The 20,798-nt window shown below is 53.6% G+C and overlaps 1 pseudogene; it reads right to left on the bottom strand.

Annotated features, from left to right (window-relative positions):
- Window positions 1–10,489: 10,489 nt before the first annotated feature.
- Window positions 10,490–14,534, bottom strand: LOC133099810 (thimet oligopeptidase-like; annotated as a pseudogene).
- Between the last annotated feature and the right edge of the window lie 6,264 nt (window positions 14,535–20,798).

The raw sequence follows: 20,798 nt of genomic DNA on the forward strand, positions 1-20,798 counted from the left end.
TGCCCTCGTGGAGCTTACATTCTAGTGAAGGGGTTCAGATAGAAATGAGTAAACAGATAAGTAACATAATTTTAGACAGTAGGAAGTGCAAAAATATCTTAATGTAAGGAGAGTGAGGGGGAGCAGGTAGGACTGCATTGGATAGGTTTGTTAGGGGACAGCTTCACTGGAGAAGTGGCATTTGAACGGAGACCTGAATGAAGAGAGGAGCAAGCCATGGAAGATCTGGGGTAAGCACATTCCAGGACAAGGAGGCAATGAGTATGCAGGCATGTAGGTGGGTGGAGTATTTAAGGAAAAGCAAGGAGGCCAACATGGTCAGAGTACTGAGTGAAGAAGAGTGTGGTATGACATGAGGTCAAGGAGCTAGCCAGGGGTCTGATCTTGTAAAGTCTTGAAGGCCAGAGTAAAGATGTGGATTATTCTAAATGAGTAGAGGGTTTTGAACTGGAAAAAGGCATGATCCAAATAGTATCTCAATAAGATGACCTGGTATAGAGAATAGACTTGTGGGGATAAAGAAGAGAAACAGGGAGACCAGTTAGGAGACTATCACAGTGGTCCAAATAAGAGATGTTTATGGCTTAGCTTAGGTTGGAAGTTTGGAGCAAGTGAAAAGTGATTGAATTCAGGTTGTGTTTTGAGGGTGTAGCTAACAGGGCTTGCCGATAGATTAGATGTGGGGTATGAAGGAAGTAGTAACGAGACAAGTCGTTGATGATTATGTGTGCAACTGGGTGGTATCACTTAGAAAAAGGGAGCTGATGGGAGGAGCAGCTTTTGAGGGAATATCAGGACTTTGGTTTGTTATCTTAGATGCGCTTTAGGTATCTGTAAGTGTCTGGACAGTGCTCAGACTGTACTTTCTATCCAAAGATATCCAAAGCCACTTTAGATGCAAAATGTTTAAAGTTGACCTTTGCTGCTGCCAAAATAGTAGCCACTGGGGGCAGTCTGCAAGATGGCATCTTAGGTTTTTGAGGAAGAAATTAGAATACACAAAGGGGGAAATAAGTGTATAATTACATAATGTAGATTTCATATTTAATTTTATGGGAAAAGCAATAATTAGTTGGCTTTTGGTTTTCAATGGAAATAGCCACTCACTGGGAAATAATTACTCTAATTTCAATTTATTTTACTTTAGATCATTCTGTGATGAAAGCAGTTATCAAAAAAGTTCTCCAGATGGAAGGAGTGCCAAGTCAGAGGTATATAACATGTTTTAGTTCTCTCGGAAGAATTTCTCTTTAATGGCTTGTTTTTCTTTCTTTCTTAAAAGAAAATGATCAAGGTACTTTCTGCCACCTTAAAACTAAGTTTTTAGTCCAATGAAATGGCTTTTCTGTTTTTGAAAATGTTGTGTGATGCCTTAATTTAGGTTCCCAGAAATGCAGATTGAAAACCTTTGATTAACTTAAAGTATGTTAATTTCCAATGAAGATCAGACCCTCCTAAATTACCTGTAACTTAAATGGCATATTTATCATTTCTGTCTCAGTACCAGTGGATAACTTCTCCATCGGTGAAGGAACCATCCACAACTGCTAGACAGAAAAAGAGAACTATAATTTTGGGAAGTGGTCGAAAAGGAAAAGCTACTATTAGAATTGGTTAACTCCTTCTTGTTTTTAATGCTACTAGAACTTATACCCCTTATGTTTTCCGATGTGCTAAAATCAAAACAGCCAGTATTAACCACATGCACATTAGGAGGCCTATATTAGGAGTCGCCAAGTGTGTCGGGTGCCGTGGACAGCTGAGGCACGTTTAGCCCAAAGGCAAGTTCCAGCGCATTGCAGAGAGCAGACGAAATACCCGGTGGTGAAAATTCACTGTTGCTAAGGGTTGAAACGAACCAATAATTCCTCCTGTTTCTCAGGGTGTTCTGTTTGGCTGTTAATGAAATGTATTTCCAAGGAAGGCAGGCATGTGGCTGAAAAGGCCAGCGGTGCCTGGGGGTCACAGCGAGACCCTTCCATCTCGCCTCCCTCGGCCATCCTGTGCTCTGGGAGCAGAGCTCTCAGCTACAAGTGAAACATAGTAGCTTCCATATCCGGATTCTAAGATTTTCTAAAGCCCTTTAAAGGCCCCCTTCTCTGAGTGGTGCTTGACCTGCTGGTGTTTGGAGCGGGAGGGTGGGCTGGGTGGAGGGTCTGAGTGCCATCCTGAGGGAAGGGCTTTGGAAGCCTGTGTGAGCCTGAGACCGGGGGCCCAGTGCCCGTGTCCGAGGGGAGGCTAGCGCTGACTCCAGCCGTGCCGAACCAGACGTCGCCCTCCTTCCCGACAAGCCAGCAAAGCCTGTCGCTCACCTTCCTGGCTGTGCTGCTTACACGTGCCCTCTGGGAAGGCCAGCTTGGCAGAGCTCTGTTCCTGCCCTTTGGGCTGCTGGTGACTGAGTACCTAGCCTGGGTGCTGGAGGGGAGGATCCATAGATGGTGGAGGCCCAGTGCCTGCCCAGGGTGCTGCCCCTCTGCTGAGGGACGCTTGCCCAGCTGGTTAGACCCGTTCGCACCCAACTGCCCACAGTCAGCACCCAGGCTAGGAACAGCAGCCTCCCCATTTCCTCGGTGTCTTCTAGTTTTGTTCCTTTCTTCTTTTCGCTGCCTTCGTCCCCAAAGAGGCAAGATACTGATCTTCAAGAACCAAATCAGGCCATGATTTTCCAGCTAAACTCATGACAGTTCTGCCCTTCTGAATGACTGGGTACAAACATTTGCAAGGATGAGCTCTTGGGTGAGGCACCAGCCAACTTTCCTAGCTTCATCTCTCTTGCTTGTGTGTGGGCACCCCCTGCTGCCCCAGATGCCTTGACTCCTCCATTTTCGTATATTCCTCCTCAGAATGCTGCCACCACCCCATCCTGGCCTTTGGGAATGTTAGCTGGCTGTTCCCCACAGCATCCTGTCACCCTGGTCCACTCTTTCTAACCTCTGTATGCCCTCCTATGAAATCTTGTCAGGTCCAGCTGGAGGAAGACCACCTATAGGTCAATTAGCTTGGGAAGGAACCCAACTGTGTGACCTGCTTCCCCTTTCCCAGTGTCTTTAAAATAACGTTAAAAAAAAAGAAAAAAGAAAAAAATATTGTTCTAGAGCTCCTATACCATCTCTTACCACCATCAGAAAACCACCCCCCAAAAGGGGGACCTCATTCATATGGAAAATAACTTCTTAACGTGTAGGCATTACCTTAGGGCATTCTAGACACTGGGGGAGGGGAAAGCCATTGTATTTTTTTCTAACATTCATGTTAAACTTCTTTCCAAAGTTCTTTAAACTGTGGTATTCTTACAGGTAGACAGTGTTGCTGAACAAGCGTTTGTTTCTTCCCTTTTTCTTCCCCCAGGCTCAAAGATTTGGAAAGAGATAGTTTAACAGAAAAGGTAAGGTCATCTCCACCTTAACAAAATGTATGATCAAATGTGACCATTTGACAGACACTATGTAGTTCCTAAAAACAAATTTAAGTGGAATTGGCTCTCTTTTCCCTGAAGTTGAGGATAACGTGGATGTTTTTGTCTAACGTGCTGGACTAATAGGCTATTATTGGTTAGCTTTTGGTAACTCATTGAGTTTCCCAGTCTGGGTTCCGTACCATCGAGTCTGGATTATAATTTGTCCTGGTCACACTGTTTTTCAAAATCAGGTTTGTTCTAGTATGCTATTATGTGTCCGTTTCACCTTTAATCTTTCCATTTTTCACCACTCTGGAGATGGTGTGATATGATCTTAACGAAAACAACAGGAACATGTCTTGTGAATATTTAGTTTTCTTTTTGGCCGACTCAGCATTGCCTGCCATTCAGTCATTGTTATGTGACCAGGCAGTGTAACTATTTGTGTATTAGTCCATTGATTTATAGCTTGGGAATGTGGAGACTTCTAAACCTATATCCTTCCCTTAGGAATGCGTGAAGGAGAAATGGAATCTCTTGCCTGAATTTCTGCAGACAGAAATAAAGAATCAGTTATGTGACTTGGAAACCAAATGACATAAAGAAGAATTATCAGAGGTTAAGTCGTCAGCATCCCGGCGGCTAGAAAACGTTTCCTGCCATGTAACTTGTCTGTGACCAGGGAGGCGGGATCATCCCACCTCTCCCTGTTACCTGATAGTTATGAAGGAAGCGCATGTGTTTCCTTATTCTCTCATGGCCACTTGTTTCCATTCACTGCTACTTAAATTATCCTTTCCTGCTGTAGGAGGGCTACCTGGCTAAAGTCAAATCCCTTTTAAATACAGATTTGTCCTTGGAGAACATGCTTTCAGTCGGGAAGTGAATGGATGTCTAGAAAACGGGAGCCAGACAAGTGGTGAGGAGCGCAGAGTGGAAATAGCAGAGAAAAAGAAGTCCCCCAAACCTGTTTCCAAACTTTGCATGCCCAGGAGAAGCAAGTCCGATGGAGAAACAAAATGTAAGAGCACTTGACTCGTTTGACCTCGTTGGAGTCTGGCACCGCCTAAGGGGAGGACAGACTTAGTGCCATAGGGTCTGTCTGTTCCCCCCACACACAACCCCTCCACCGGCAGTACTTGTTTTTTGTGTATCTTTTTTTTATTTTTATTTTTTGGGGGGTGGGGGTGGGGGGGGTGGGGGGTGGCTGTGTTGCTCGGCTTGTACGATCTTAGTTCTCCAACCAGGGATTGAACCCGGGCCCTCGGCAGTGAGAGTGCCGAGTCTTAACCACTGGACCGCCGTGGAATTCCCTCTTGTGTATACTTCTAACTAGCTTAGATATAGACTTTAAATTTTTGTCTTCGACCAAGTTATAGAACATTAGATCCCCAAATGTGGTTGAATTTATGAGGTATAAGAAAACAGGAGCTGCTGATATTTATGACTTGTAAGTTACATGCCTGTTGAAGCTAAACATTTATTCTTAGACTCCTTCCCCGCTTGTAGTCAGAGTAACTCTTCTGGAATTTTTAAAAATAAGAGCCTGGGACTTGAGCTCAGGTCAGGTGCTTGGCCACTTCATCGTTTGACGAAATAAGCAGAGGCTCTGTTTCCTTGTCCGTCTCAGGGTTGGGCCCTTCATACAAGAGCTTGTGTTAAAATGGCCTAGCAACCTGGCAGGTGCTAATTTGATGACTTTATGAAGACGGTGGTTGCTTAGAATAAGAAGAGAAGGATACTTAATCCTCAGAACCTGGTCTGTGCACCAGCTTGCTAATGCTGAAGAACTGTACCTTGGCTGTGAACTCTTTATTCATAGTGGCTTTGTTGTTTCTTTTCTGTAAGCAGCTGAAGTCTCATGTAGCCCCAGGATTACAAGGCAAACTACCAGGCAGACCACCATCACGTCTCATTTCACAAGGGGGTCAGTATATAATGAATGGACAGCCCCCATTTTAGGGGCCAACTGTTTTTGGTAAAACACATATAGAATTAGTAAGATGTAACTTAGTAATTCTGACTTCCACATTGCTTAGGTTTTCCTTTTGATATTCTGTTTTTAGACATTCATGAACAGCATTTCTGAAGACCTCATCCATTTTTACTCTTAGCATAGGAAACTTCAAATGTACATACACAAAATACCAAGGATAGTGAAATGAACCCCTGTGTACCTATCACCCAGTATCAACAGTTAACAGCTCCTGGCTGTTGTTTCATCTATACCGCCATATGCTCCAAGTGAAAATTATTCCAAATGGATTACAACTCCATACACACCCATGTCCCCCCAGTTGGATTACTTTGAAACAAATCGGACATGTCATCTTATCCACAAATACGATATTTCTAGATGACAAGGTCTCTTTCTCTGACAAGTTTTTTATTCATATTTTGCTATAATTCCTAACATCTAGCAAACAGTCATTTGAAGAAGACAAAACATGCCTTACAAAGTATAACAGTTCCTTACTAACAAATATATAGCAGTGTTCATACCTCCCCTTGTGTAACAGAGTTTGGTTGATTTGTTCCTTAAGCCTTTCAAGTGATAGATTCCTTATTTTCTTGCCATTTATTTAAAGAAAATAGGTCTTTTGTCTAATAGCTTCTAGGTCTGGCTGACTGCATCGTTTTGGTGGTGAATGTGTTCCCTTGTCTCCAGTTTTCTGTCAACTGGTAGTTAGGTCTAGAGTCCTGATCAGATTCCAGCTTTATTTTATGCGACTTCATTGACGGTATGGGGCTGTCCATCAGAGGCATGTAATGTCTCTTCGGTGATTCTAGCAGCCGTTGCTCAAAGTCTAGATCCATAATTTCTTAGGGTTTGCAAAACGGTGGTATTCTAAACCTGTCATCCAAAGAAACATTAAGCTCGAAGCTTGTTTTAATGTCCTGGCAAAAAGGGCTTCTCCTTGGAGGCAAGAGGGTGTCCATGCCCTGAATCTTTCCAAACAGAGGGTACTCTTGGTAGGGAGGAATATAAGTTGTTTTGTGCCCACTGCAAGTCTAGGGTCTGGCTGAGCTAACAGTTGGCCTCACTGTGTGTGACAGCCCTGCCAAACAGAAACCTGAGGAAGACCCTGAAAAAGCAAAATCAGGTGATTCTGTCGATGAAGAAGAAAAAGACCAGGTAGGGCTCGCGTTTCAGTTTCTTAACTCTGCCTTATTTTGGTACACTTGCTGGTAATTGTGAATTTACACTTGGTCTGTCTATGGACCATAAGTGACTGAGAGGGTGTTAGAACATATCCCTGGACCCAGGGCAGTACGAAGTGTATTATGGTTAGACCCGAGGACTCAGCAGGCCCGTAACTTTGGTGTGTTCTCTCCTGTCTACCTTCCTACCTCTCCAGCTGTCAAGGTTTGACAGTCAAACCAGCAGATGTGATGCGTTTAAAGCATTTCCTTCTGATGTCAGATAAGCTCCTTTCCCACATCTAATCTCTCTATAAAAGCAGAGTTGTCGTGTTATTATGTGTATTGTAATAATGCTGCTTAGACTTTTTAGGTTAGAAAACTGGTGGCTTGCCAAAGGCCTCCAATATAGAAAATGTCAGTCTCTAGCACTGTCCCGTGTGACTTGAGGGGCAAACCTAGATACTACCAGATGGTCACACGCTATCTATTTCATTCCTGCCACAGGATTAGCTGTGTAAGTCGGGAAGTCTGTAGGTTTACAGGTGGGTAGTAAATGCCCTGTTACCTGCTAAAGATGAGTATCCGTGGTTTGCTCTAAGGCAGGGTTTCTCAAGCAAGGCATTGACTTTTGGGGCCAGATAAACCTTTGCTGTGGGTGTGAGTCCTGTGCATCGTGGAGTGTTTAGCAAGGTCCCGACCTCTCCTCACTAGATGCCCGTAACATTCCCTCTCTCTCCTCCCAGTTGTGACAACCAAAATCACCTCCAGACTTTCCCAGATGTCCCCTGGGGGGCACAATTGCACTGAGCGAGAAGCACTGGACTCAAGGCTAGCAATATCATTGAGGTAGACTTGACGTCCTGTTGTAAAAGACATACTCATTCTCCTGTTTTTATTTTGGAAATTAGATGCCACTGTTCATGATCCTTATTCAGATGTCTGTAATTAAGTTGAGTCAGACTACCCACTCACAGGTGGGACACTGAGACAGAGGGAAACAGCTTGTCCAAGTCACATGGCCACATCCCTTGCCTCCTAAGAAACCGTGTCACGAGGGAAAGCAAGCTGGCTCTTGTAATATTGACAAGTGTTATTTTTTAAACAAATGTGCCAGTTTTAGAGTTGTTCTTTGCCCTCTAGCCTTTTGGAGGGCTTCCAGAGCCTTCAAGCTTCTGAAGAAACGAACTGGGGCACTCTTTCCCAAGCAGGAAGCAGTTTCGCTGGCAGTGTGTGAGGCCTTGGGGACTTGGAGGATGAACACTCGTCGCAACAGGGTTTATCCCGATATGCTAGAGTAAGGCTCAGTGCACCACACCAGTGTCATCAGGTAGTGTTTGTTGGTCAAATAAGTAGTACTACAGAGAGAATCTTACTTTAGTCAATTTAAAGTTTTGAGATCTCACTATGTTTTTTAAAACAGGTATTAAATACATGCATTTGGTAAAACAGTACAAAAGGCTGTTTGGTACATAGCAGCCAAAGAAAAACAATGTGGCTATTCCGTGCTAAGCTATGCTGTGAGCGTTATCAAATAGATACTGGATTCTGAGGGCTTTGTTCAGGAACAAAAAAAAATATAAAATATCTGATTACCACAACTAAGGAGCCGGCCTGTGGCAACTAAGACCCGGCACAATTTACTAAGTAGCTAACTGACTAACTATTTTTTAAAATCTCATTAATAGGTTTTTAATATGATTTTTAAAAATTTATTTATGTATTTTATTTATTTCTTTTATTTATTTTTGGCTGCGTTGGCTCTTCCTTGCTGCGTGCGTGCTTTCTCCAGTTGCGGCGAGCGGGGGCTACTCTTGGTTGCGGTGCGTGGGCCTCTCATTGCTTGCGGTGCGTGGGCTTCTCATTGCGGTGGCTTCTCTTGTTGCGGAGCACGGGCTCTAGGCACGCGGCCATCCGTAGTTGTGGCTTGCGGGCTCTAGACTGCAGGCTCAGTAGTTGTGGAGCACGGGCTTCGTTACTCCGCAGCGTGTGAGAACTTCCCAGACCAGGGCTTGAACCCTTGTCCCCTGCATTGGGAGGCGGATTCTTAACCACTCGCCACCAGGGAAGCCTGAGCTCTAACCTTTTAAAAAATGTGTTCCTTCCACCTTCATGGAGCAGGCGTAGGGGATGGGGAGGAGTGAGAACCTGATTGGCAGGGGTCTGGTCGCAACCCCGGAAGGGGACTGGGGAGGATCTAAGAGGTGGCAGCGGGCCACAGTCGACCCCCAGTGACAGCTAACAGCTGCACTGCTGCCCCTTCCTGCCCCAGGACCTGAGCTCAGGTCCCGGGGCGGCTGGAGAAACGCACTGTTTTTAGTGAGATGCTCTTACTTACTGTGTGGAGCTGCTCCGGCTGCCCCGGCGACGACACTCTTGCAGGGCCCTGTGCCCGTCCTCCCTGCCCCCTGCCCAGGGCTCGAGGAACAGCAGTCTCTGTGGGGCAACCTGCTTCCAAGTCCTTCAGTGACCACGGAGGAGTGGGAACGGGTTGGGCTGCCGGGGAGCCTGGGCATGCAACACCTGAGCTCAGCCCTGGGGGCTCACGTGAGGGCAGGGGCTGGGGGGTGCGGGCGGTGAGCGGAGGGGCCTCCAGCCGGCGTCAGTCTGGGCCCTGGACCCGGGGAAAGGCCTCACCCTCTCAGTCCTGACCTGCCGCTCGGGAACCCTGTGGCCCACCAGCCTGAGGCCTGTGGCACCCGCCACAGACTGCCCGGCGCACGGCTGGGGTGCCAACGCCACACCTGGATTTTGCACGGGGACCATCGGGGGGCTCGGTGCACGGGAAGACGAGCAGCCCCCAGGCCCCGACACGCCCCTTCCATGTCCATCGAGAAGTGCCGGATAGAAGGCCGGCTGTGCTCCTTTTCGAGCCCCAGGGAATTCGCAGGAACAGCCCTCCGGCCACGGGGTGCCTGCCCACAGCCCAGAACACAGAAGGCACAGAAGTGGGTGCAGGGAGCTGAGCCGGGTCTGCAGAAGGGCAGACACCACAGCCTGGTCCACAGCCGACTGGCCCAGGGCGGGTGAGAACGGGCAGGCAGGCTGAGGGGGGGACAGAACGTGGCACAGCCTGCCCGCCTGGGCCCCGGGGAGAAGGTCGGGGCACTGCCCGCGCCCTCGCTCCGCTGCCTGGCGTTCTTTGTGGAGGCAAAGGGCCAGAGGCAGGGCTCCCGAGGAGCTCAAAGGCCAGGGAAGGACACATGGGACGGTCCAGACCCACCCTAGCGCTCCAGTGGGGCAGCACCCTCTCTGAATTCCTACTGCCACCAAACCACATCCCTAAGGCCTTTGGGAAGAATTGCTAGGACCCAGGAAGGCGGCCCCTTGCTGTGGTCCAGACTTCAGCAGCTGCCGATGAGCGGAGGGAGCCAGCCGGCCGGCCGTGAGCAGGAGGACAGGGCACGGGGACAGGGACAGCCACAGCCGGGCTTCCCGCAGCTGTGCCCACCGCCAGAACCAGCTGCAGCCAATCACAGCCCCCGACATGCCAAACAGTGCCGGGCAGGCGAGAGGCCGGCAGGAACCTGACACCCCCTCACTGGAGAGCCGGCCCGGCCGGGGTGGGGGGAGCCATCCCCGTCTGAACTCACCCCACAGCTCAGCCATCTCCCAGTGACCCAGACGCTACACCAGCAGAGAGCAGCCTGCAACGGCCGCGGGGCTGATCCCCGACCAAGGTCAGAACTCCCCCCAGTGTGACGGCCCCCATGCCGCTCCTGTGGTGGAAGGGACCGCAGGCAGAGAGCAGGAGTGGAGTCTTTTTATTAATGGCTGCGTTTTCAAAGAACCGTTTTGTAAGCAGGAAAGCTCCCCAGGAAGGGATTGCATTAGTGCAACAAGGGGGCGCCTTGACGCCAGGCTCTCCAGACACGTCCAGGTGGAGACTTTTGGCCGAGGCCGGCCGCCAGGGACTCAGGGGCTGGGAGGACACGCGGCCCCTCCCCCGCCCCGGCGGGGCGCTAAGGCACCGGGCCCGCCTGGGTGGGCAGAACCCCGTGCCGTCAGCAGGCCGGCGGCTTGCAGCCCTCAACCTGCAGCCCTTTGCTCAGGAGGAAGGCATCCTGCGTGGGGTCGCAACCCAGGAAGAGCTTCACGATGCCCTTGGCATCCTCGGAGCCGCCTGGCCTCAGAATGCAGCTTCTGTAGTCCATGGCAACCTGCCGAGAGGGGGCGGGGCTGCAGGAGGGTGGAGCTCCGCCTTCACTGAGGGTGTGGGTGTGGCCACCTCTGCTGTGACTGAACAAAGGGCAGGGGAGCAGGAGGTCCAGGGCAGGGCCCTCAGAGCCTGGCAGGCCCAGGCGGGCAGCACAAGCATCTAGGCCCAGGCCAAGGACCTCCGTGTTGGTCTGCGCGGCAAGACGGCCTCCTGCTTGAAGCGTGTGTGGAACGTGTCCGCGGAGTACACCTCGCTGCACAGGTAGCCATAGGACTGGGCGTTGTATCTTCCTGCCAGGCGGCCGAAGGTCGCAGGCAGTCCCTGGGACACACGCGGAGAGGCTCCTGCCCGGCCCCCTGGCCGCTCAGTGCCCCTTCCCCAGAGCGGGGGCCTCCAACAGCCCTGTCTGAGTCCCCTGCCACTAGAGGGAGTATTGGCCCAACACTTGTAGAAAACGGGGACCTTGCGGGCAACTCAGTGGAGGGACACAAATCAATCTTTGCCGACTTTCTACTGAAGCTCACGAGGGTTCACCCCTAAGCCTCTTACAAGGTCAGCTGCCGAGGCTCCGAGGGATGAGTCAGGGCTCGCCCTCCAGCACGGGGAGAGCGTGGGTTAAAGCGCTCCCGAGGGAGTGAACCGCGTGTCCGCACCGACACGTTCTGTCCGGGCTATGAAGCCCTCTCCTGCCTCTTCCAGGCTCTCCAGAAAGCACGTGCAGATACGCCCACCCCACGCTCAGACTCCACGGGCCACAGCTGGAGGGACCAGCCAAGGAACCGAGGCAGGAAGAGGCCAGAGGTCACCGGGCCTCGGCCAGAGCCTGTCAGTCGGTCCCCTTTCACACACCAGCAGACAATCCTCCTGACCTGGGCAGTAGCCGCTAACCGACCGCTAAGGTGGGCCCGGCTCGCGCTTGGCTACCTGGCATGGCTGGGCCCCCGAGGATCTCCTGGCAGAGGCGGGCATTCTCCTGGGCCGGGTCCGCGGGCGTCTGCGTGTGCAGGGCCTGGTCCACCTCGGCCAGGACGATCTGGCGCAGGTTGAAGAGGCCTGGGGGGCGGGAGGAAGGAGACGGGGGGATGGCACTGTGTCCAGGCCGCGCTTTCCAGCCGGGCGGTCCGGGTGCCCCCTTCCCTTCCCTCGGCCCGGGCGCACCTGGGTTGGCCTGCACCTGGGTTGCCCTGCCGGGACTTGATGAGCTTGTCCCGCAGCCCCTGGGGGATGGCGCTGCCCGTGCCCCACCAAGACTGGCAGCAGCGCCAAGGCCTCACAGGGTGCGGTGCCCCCGGCCCCAGAGCCTTCCCTCTGGTTCTCATCACCGGCTGTCACCAGACTCGAAGGCAACGTGCCTTTCTTTTCTTTTGTCTTTTTTCCGGCCCTCAGCCACGCAAAGGGGTGAAGCCCTGACACTCGCTGCCACGTGCATGGACCCTGAGAACACGATGCTCAGCGAGAGAAGTCAGACACAGAAGGACACACAGGGTGTGACCCTACTGAGGGGAAACGTCCAGAACAGGTAGATCCACAGAGTCAGAGAGTGGGTTCCTGGTTGTCAGGGGCTGGGGAGGGGAGGGACTGATAACTAAGGACGTGAGGGACATTTTTGGGGTGATGGAAATGTTCCAAAACAGGGCAGTAGTGATGGCTGCACAGCTCAGTAAACGTCCCCACGCGCTCTGGTGCAGCCTGTGAGAGCATCGCTCTCAGGACGAAGGGCTGACCGCAGGAAGACTGAACGAGCAGTGGGTCCTGGGCCCAGACACTCAGCGGGCCCCCCCACCCCCCCCACCCCCCCTCACCCCCGCCGTGGGGAAGTCACTGGGACTTGCTGAGCCTCCCACCGAGACTGGCAGCAGCCCCAGGGCCTCACAGGGCGTGGCGCTTCAGGTCCCAGAGCCTTCCCTCTGGTTCTCATCACGGCTTGTCACCAGACTCGCAGGCAACGTGCCTTTCTTTTCTTTTGTCTTTTTTCCGGCCCTCAGCCACGCAAATGTGTGAAGCCCTGACAGTCGCTGCCACGTGCATGGACTCCGAGAACACGATGCTCAGCAAGAGAAGTCAGACACAGAAGGACACACAGGGTGTGACCCCACTGAGGGGAAACGTCCAGAACAGGTAGATCCACAGAGTCAGAGTGGGTTCCTGGTTGTCAGGGGCAGGGGAGGGGAGAGAGTGATAACTAAGGGCGTGAGGGACATTTTTGGGGTGATGGAAATGTTCCAAAACAGGGCAGTAGTGATGGCTGCACAGCTCAGTAAACTGTCCCCACGCGCTCTGGTGCAGCCTGTGAGAGCATCGCTCTCAGGACGAAGGGCTGACCGCAGGAAGACTGAACGAGCAGTGGGTCCTGGGCCCAGACGCTGAGCTGGGGGCCCCCGCATGGGGAAGTCACTGGGACTTGCTGAGCCTCCACGGAGACTGGCAGCAGCCCCAGGGTCTCACAGGGCGCGGCGCTCCCGGCCCCAAAGCCTTCCCTCTGGTTCTCATTGCCGCCTGTCACCAGACTTGCATGCAACGTGCCTTTCTTTTCTTTTGTCTTTTTTAAAGGCAACTCTTGAGTACATGTACTTAATATGCAGGGAACCAGTCCTGACTCCTTGATCTGGGGCTTCCAGCCTCCAGAGGCTCGAGGACATCCATTTCTGTTGTTTACGCGCCCAGTGCGTGGGCTTTGATGATGGAAGCTGACACCGAGGGCGTCGCCACGTGCGAGGTGACATCAGTGGAAGAATCCCGTGGCTAGGGTCTGCCTGAGGACCACGCGCGCCCGGGCCCCTGCCCGCAGCTCCGCGCCCGCACCCACCTGGGAGCGGAGCTGGTGCATCACTTGCCAGAACTCGTGAAGTAGGTCTCCAGCTCATCGTGCTGCAGCAGGGAGGGCGGGTCGGGCGTGGGCTTGGTGAAGTTGGCCACCATGGCCACGATGGTGATCTGGCGGCTCCCATCGTGCTGCAGGCAGCCCGGCTGCAGGCCGAAGCAGGCCACGTGCCCGGACTTCCCTTCCCTGGGGAGGGACGCGGGGTGAGGCCCAGCTTCCGCAGAGGAGCTCCGGCCCATGGCCGACAGGTTCCCGCACGCACGCACGCACGCACCGAGGGTAGAGGTCCAGGTAGAACTTGCCGATGGTTGACCTTGCCCGAGGCCGCGTCCTGGACCGTGTAGAGCCTCACGTCTTCGTGACACACGTTGGCGCCCTCCTCCAGGTCGAAGGTCAGCCCCAGCAGCTCCTGGGAGATGCCCAGCAGCCCGCGCGTGACCACCTGCATGGGGAAGGACTCATTGAGCAGGTACTGGTCCTCGTGGTAGCGCGTCTCCTCCCCCTGGTTCATGTAGTAGCGCAGGTCCCAGGCGTTGATGGGCCCGTCAGAGTGCAGGCCCCGCCTCTGGCACTCGGCCTTCTTAACTCCAGGATCACGGCCGCTCCTGCTCCCCGAGGGGCTTCAGCTTCTGGGCCAGCTCATCTGCAGGCGGAGGGGAGAGGCTCGGCTACGTCCCTGTGGCGGCCCCCCAGCCGCCCCCCACCCTGCGCCCCTCGAGGCAGAATGAGGGGTCCGGGAAGGTGACCCCCAAGGGCTGACACAGTGGGGTCTCAGGCAGCACCACGTCCAGTTAAGGTCCGCCTGACGCCCTCCCCACTGGGACTCAGGTGGAGGCGGGGTTACCTAGGAAAGTGGCCACCACCTGGCTGGTCTTGGCCATGTTCATCTCCAGCACGGTGTCGGCACGCGTGCTGAACCCCAGCAGGCAGGACTTCTGGGCCTGCAGCCTCACCAGCTCCCCGAGGATCGTGCAGTTCTCCTGGAACCCAGAGCCGGCCGGCGCTGGGGACTGTGGGCCATGCCCTCCCCGTGGGGCCCCGGGCCAGGTCTCTGCGGGCAGGCAGGGCTCTCAGGCCACTGGCGGGCACAGCGAATCCCCCTCCCTCCTCCTCCTGGCCTGGATTTCTAGACACTTTGGTGCTGTCCTAACACGTGGTCTTTATTAACACAGGTCCTTTTGGAAGCAGAAACGGCGTGAACCGTGATGGGCTCTAAGGCCAAGGGCAGGAAGAAATGCGGCCAGGCTCTCCAGGAGCCACCCAGGGGCCTCCCTGGGCTCAACAATAGAAACTCGGCTGCCGTGCAGGCAGCAGCTCATCCCCACAGCGCCCGAACAGCCAGCCCCTGGACGGCGAGACGCCTGTTGCTGCAGGTGGCCCGTGGCTCGCTGGTGAGGCCCGGCCCCAGGCATACGCCACCTTCTCTGGGGCCACCTCTCCGGTTTTGCGGTGGGGTTCTCCTGGGAGCCCCCAGTCACCACAGGACCAACGTGGCCTGTCTGCAGCCCAAGAAGGTGGGGACACAGGACTGTTCCCCGTGCCCCCCGCATCACCCGCGAGGCTCGGCAAACACCAGTGGTGTCTGCGGGGAAGATGAAGGGCTCGTGCACAGCCCCCATCTACTGAAGATGCTAAACAGCAGAAGCACAGACTGCAGCCACACGCGGTATGGACCAAACACAAGTGTCCTTGCAGGAACCGATGTCTGAATGTCAAGGCCGTGCCCGGGCCACAGTGAGAAGGCCCAGACCCCACGCAAGGCACAGAGAGGGGATGGGGGGAACATCTGCGAATCTGAGCTCATCAGGCATCACCCCAGAGGGAGAGGGAGAGGGAGAGAGGCAGAAGGAGATACGGAGGGAGAGGGAGAGAGAGGGAGGGAGAGACTTCTCTCCCTTCCCTGGGGGTTCTCTAGTGCAGCCAAGGCCGAAAACCACTGCATTTCGGGAAATGGGTCCTCGTAGAAAAGTTAAATAGTAGCTCATGGTATTATCGACACATATTAAAAAGGCCCAAAATCTTGGGGAGTCAAGGAGGGGAGCTGGCAGCTGCCTCGTAAACGAGGAGAGATTGGGCGTCAGAGAAGGGGCCTGTGCAGCCCGCCACCCAGGGCCCCGTAGACTTCATCTCCCAGCTGTGGTCCAGGGCTGGAAGTCAGCGGGGAGGTCAGGCCGTCCAAGCATCAACGTTGACTTCAGGGCTGATCTAAAAGGTGCCTGGTGTCTGTTGAAGCAGAAAAAAGAGAAAGCAGTGGGGAGAGCATGGGAGGGGGAGGGAGCCCCCCTCCTCAGCCCTTCTCCCTCTCTTCCTCCCTGCCTCTCACTCTCCTTCTCCCTCCATCTCTCCCTCTGCCTCTCTCTGTCCCTTCCTCTCCCTCTCTCCTTCCCTCTCTCCCTGTCCCTCTTTCCCTCTCCCTCTCTCCCTCCCTCTCTCCCTCTCCCCCTTTCCCTCTCCCTCTCTCCCTCTCCCTCTCTCCCTCCCACTTTCCCTGTCCCACTTTCCCTGTCCCTCTCTCCCTCTACCTCTTTCCCTCTCCCTCCCTCTCTCCCTCTCCCTCCCTCTCTCTCCCTCTCCCTCCCTCTCTCTCCCTCTCCCTCCACCTCCTTCCTTCTCTGGAGAGGGAAGGAGGTGGAGGGAGAGGGAGAGAGAGGGAGGGAGAGGGAGGTGGGAGAGGGAGAGGGAGGTGGGAGAAGGAGAGGGAGGGAGGGATAGAGGGAGGGAGAGAGAGACGTCTCTCCCTCCCTCTCTCTATCCCTCCCTCCCTCTCCCTCTCCCTCTCTCCCTCTCCTCCCTCTCCCTCTCCCTCCAACTCTCCCTCTCCCTCCGTCTCTCCATCTCCTCACTCCCTCCCAGAGAGGGAGACACAGAGGGAGAGGCAGAGATGAGGGAGAGGGAGACAGGGAGAGGGAGAGGGAGGGGGCAGAGAGGGAGAGGGAGGGAGAGAGAGGGAGAGGGAGAGGGGAGAGAGGGAGAGAGAGGGAGAGAGGGAGGGAAACAGGGAGAGGGAGGGAAGGAGACTTCTCTCCTTCCCTCCCTCTCCCTGTTTCCCTCCCTCTCTCCCTCTCTCTCTCTCTCTCCCCTCTCCCTCTCCCTCCCTCTCCCTCCCTTCCTCTCTCCCCCCTCTCCCTCTCCCTCCGTCTCTAGAGGGAGAGGAAAGAGGGAGAGGGGGAGAGGGAGAAGGAGGGAGGGTGATGGAGGGAGGGAGAGGGAGAGAGGGTGAGGGAGACAGGGAGAGAAGGAGGAGAGAGGGAGAGGGAGGGAGGAAGAGACCTCCCTCCCTCTCCCTCTCTCCCTCTCCCTCTCCCCCTCTCCCTCTTTCCTCTCCCTCTTCCCTCTCCCTCTCCCCCTCTCTCTCTTTCCTCTCCCTCTTTCCTCTCCCTCTTTCCTCTCCCTCTTCCCTCTCCCTCTTTCCTCTCCCCCTCTTTCCTCTCCCTCCTTCCTCTCCCTCTTTCCTCTCCCTCTTCCCTCTCCCTCTTTCCTCTCCCTCTTCCCTCTCCCTCTCCCGCTCTCCCTCTTTCCTCTCCCTCTCCCCCTCTCCCTCTTTCCTCTCCCTCTTTCCTCTCCCTCTCCCTCTCTCCCTCTCCCTCTCCCCCTCTCCCTCTCCCCCTCTCCCTCTTTCCTCTCCCTCTTCCCTCTCCCTCCCTCCCTCTCCCTCCCTTTCCCTCTCCCTCTGAGTCTCCCTCTCTCACATTCTGTCTATTCTCTCTCAGGAAGGAGTGGGAGCAGGAGGGAAGGAGAGGCAGAGAGGGAGAGGGACAGAGAGAGACAGACAGACAGAGACAGAGACAGAGAGAGAGGAGAGGAAGCAGGGAGAAAACAGAGAAAGAACACACCATCTACATTTCTGTCAAGTGACACCGGGGATCCTTACATAACCAGGAGAAAATTACAGAGCGAGGCTCTTTCTCAGCTGGAACTGGAACTGCAGACGGGGCCAAACACCACCAGGCTGGCCACACATGTCCAGCCGCTGCCCCAGTCCTGTGAGTCCGGTCAACAGGGCTCTGAGTGTCTGCTCCAGGGAGCTGGGGTTCACCCTCTCACCCGGGAGGCCAGGCCAAGCCAGTAGGGCCCCGGGCTGGACACATAGGGGGAAAAGCATCCCCACAGGACAGCTTGTGCGAGCAGATTCAGCTGCTAGATTCTAGAGGCCCGGGATCACCCTGTGGCCCGTGAAACCCAGGAGCCACGAGGGTCTTGCATCGTGATTCCTGTCCGTTGGACTGTCAAGTTTATGTAGGGAATCTTGGAAACAGTGGTAACAAGACTGAATTGGAACGAGCTTTAGGCTATTGTGGACCACTCTGAAGTGTGTGGGTTGCTAAAAACCCTCCCGGCTTCGCTCTTGTTGAACGTGAAGATCCCCGAGATGCAGCCGATGCTGTCCGAGAACTAGATGGGAGAACACTATGTGGCTGCCTAGTAAGAGTGGACCTGTCGAATGGGGAAAAGAGAAGTCGAAATCGTGACCGCCTCCTCCTTGGGGTCGTCGCCCTCGAGATGATTATCGGAGGAGAAGTCCTCCACCTTGCCACACATCTCCAAGACGGAGAAGCTTCTCCCTCAGCCAGAGCAGGTCCCTTTCTAGATATAGGAGAAGAGAGAGATCCCTGTCCCAGGAGAGAAATCACAAGCTGTCCCAATCTTTGTCTAGGTCTCCTAGCCGATCTAGGTCAAATGAAAGGAAATAGAAGACCACTTTGCAAGAGGAGTGGTGTACAGGCAATAACTTCATTTGACAGGAGTATGTACAGAAAATTCAAGTTTTCTTTGAGACTTCCGAAGCTTGGTGCACTTTTTAAATGTTTTAGCTGTTCACATTTGTTTGTCTCTTGGGACAGTGACACATAAAGGTGTCATTCTCTATGGTTTGAAATGGGTCCTATGAGGCATGTAATATGAAGAATTGTTACCTTACAATGTTCCCTTAAGCAAAATTGAATTTGCTTTGATTTTTTGGTCTTGCCTAGACTGATAATAAAACTCTGACTCCTGCCCAGCTAAAGTGTGATGTTTACTATTATGGAAACAACACTGGCAAACATTGAGAAGGCTTTCTGTAGCTGGGATATGGCATGCAGCTGTAGTTAAGCAAGCAGTCTTTAAAAGGTGCTGTGAACACAAGGCAGCAGGTAAAACTTAAAGCTGCACCCTTACCCTAGATTAGAGGTTTAAAAATTCCACTAGTCTTCACACTGGACAAGAGGTTGTCCAGTGACTTTAGAATCTAAGAAGTTTCAAGAAAGTTAGTTTACCTTTTTTTTTTTTTTTTTTTTTTTTTTTTTTTTTTTAGTTTACCTTTGATTTAGGTCATAAGTCCCCTGTGTGATTGCTGTACATGAATACATAGCTCTTTGTAATATTACTTGGGAATTTGAGAGTATTCAAGACACCAATGTCCTGCCAGATTAAGAGTATATTGTAGAGCTGAACTTTGAGTTACTGTGCAATTTTTTTTTCATGCTGCCATTTGTAATATGTTTTGTGACAATCCTTGGGATTAAAGTTTTGGTTCCAAAAGAAAACAAAAAAAAAATCCACCTGCCAATGCAGGGGACGCGGGTTCGAGCCCTGGTCCAGGAAGATCCCACGTGCCGCAGATCAACTAAGCCCGTGGGCCACAACTACTGAGCCTGCGCTGTAGATCCTGGGAGCCACAACTACTGAGCCCCCGTGCCACAACTACAGAACCCGGCACGTCTAGAGCCCGTGCTCCGAAACGAAAGAAGGCACCGTAATGAGAGGCATGTGCCCGCAACGAAGAGGAGACCCCGCTCGCCGCAACTAGAGAAAGCCCGCGTGCAGCAACGAAGACCCAACGCAGCCAAAAATTAATTAATTAATTAATGTTTAAAAGAAGACCGCCATTGGGACGGCTGGGGGACAGCTCCACGCTCTGCTTCCCGAGGGGGGCCTGCACCCGGGGACTCAGGAGGCGCCCTTGCTCCTGGCGATGCGTCCAGAAGCCCCAGCGCAGGAAAAGCACACATGGCATCCACGTAGGGAGGCCGGGCCCGGGGAGCACACGGGGTCTCCCTGGTACTATTCTTGCCACTTCCCTACAGGTGTGAAGTTTTCAAAATAAAGCATTCGGGGAAGAGGGCAGAAGCTGAAAAAGCCGCCCAGGCCCCAGCCCTTCAAGACCCCACGCCGGGTCAGGTGCGGGAGGACCCTGTGAGATTCAAGAAACATCACAGAGAGCAGGGGCGGGGCGGGGTCTCGAGGGACAACCTCCTTCGGGCAGAATCTCGGTAGACAGACCGCCACCTTCCCCTAGGAAGGATCCAGAACCTTGGGACCCAAACACTCTGAGCGCCTCAGGAGAAGAAGGCCCTCCCGGGGGCAGGGCACACGGACGCCTCTCGACCACCCCGCGGGGCCCGCACGCATCCAGCTCCTCACGCGTGAATGGCAGGAAGGTCACGTCCCCGTTCAGGTTCTTGTTGTAGTTGATGCACGGGAGACTCGGCTTCTTTTTTTTTATTTTTAAAAAATTTTTTAAAAATTAAAAAATTAATTAATTAATTTATTTATTTGTGGCTGCATTGGGTCTTCGTTGCTGCACACGGGCTTTCTCCAGTTGCGGCAAGCGGGGGACACTCTTCGTTGCGGTGAGCAGGTTTCTCATTGTAGTGGCTTCTCTTGTTGCGGAGCATGGGCTCTAGGTGCACGGGCTTCAGCAGTTGTGGCAAATAGGCTCAGTAATTGTGGCTCACGGGCTCTAGAGCGCTGGATCAATAGTTGTGGCGCACGGGCTTAGCTGCTCCGTGGCATGTGGGATCTTCCCGGACCAGGGCTCAAACCCATGTCTCCTGCATGGGCAGGCGGATTCTTAACCGCTGCGCTAACAGGGAAGTCCTCAGCTTCTTCTTGATGCTCTTGATTTTCTGAAGGAAGGAGACGGCTGTAAAATCGGGGGGCGGGGACACGGAGGGGGGTTCAAGGAGAAGAAGCGGATGAGGCGGACGAGAGGAGGGAGATGGGAAAGAAAGGGCCTCGGGTCCTAACTGTTAGGACCCTCCTCAGGAGTTACCCCAAGGTGACAGCCTAAGCTTCAGCCGTTTCAACGGAGCTAAGTTTCTGTCCCTTCAGGGTCTCTCTGGTTTGCAGAAACAGGTAGAAATGGACCAGCCTGGGGGAGGAAGCGACGTGGAGCGCAGAGGAAGGTGCCGGTTCCCCGGGCCAGCAGCAGGCGGGGCGCCTCGAGGACCTGCCCAGGCTGCGCCCCCTGCCCAGCCCAGGACTCAGCGCGACCGGCCCCGCTCCCGGGCTGAGCAGAC

Source organism: Eubalaena glacialis, chromosome 10, assembly GCF_028564815.1.
Source record: "Eubalaena glacialis isolate mEubGla1 chromosome 10, mEubGla1.1.hap2.+ XY, whole genome shotgun sequence".
In the NCBI taxonomy this organism is placed as follows: domain Eukaryota; kingdom Metazoa; phylum Chordata; class Mammalia; order Artiodactyla; family Balaenidae; genus Eubalaena; species Eubalaena glacialis.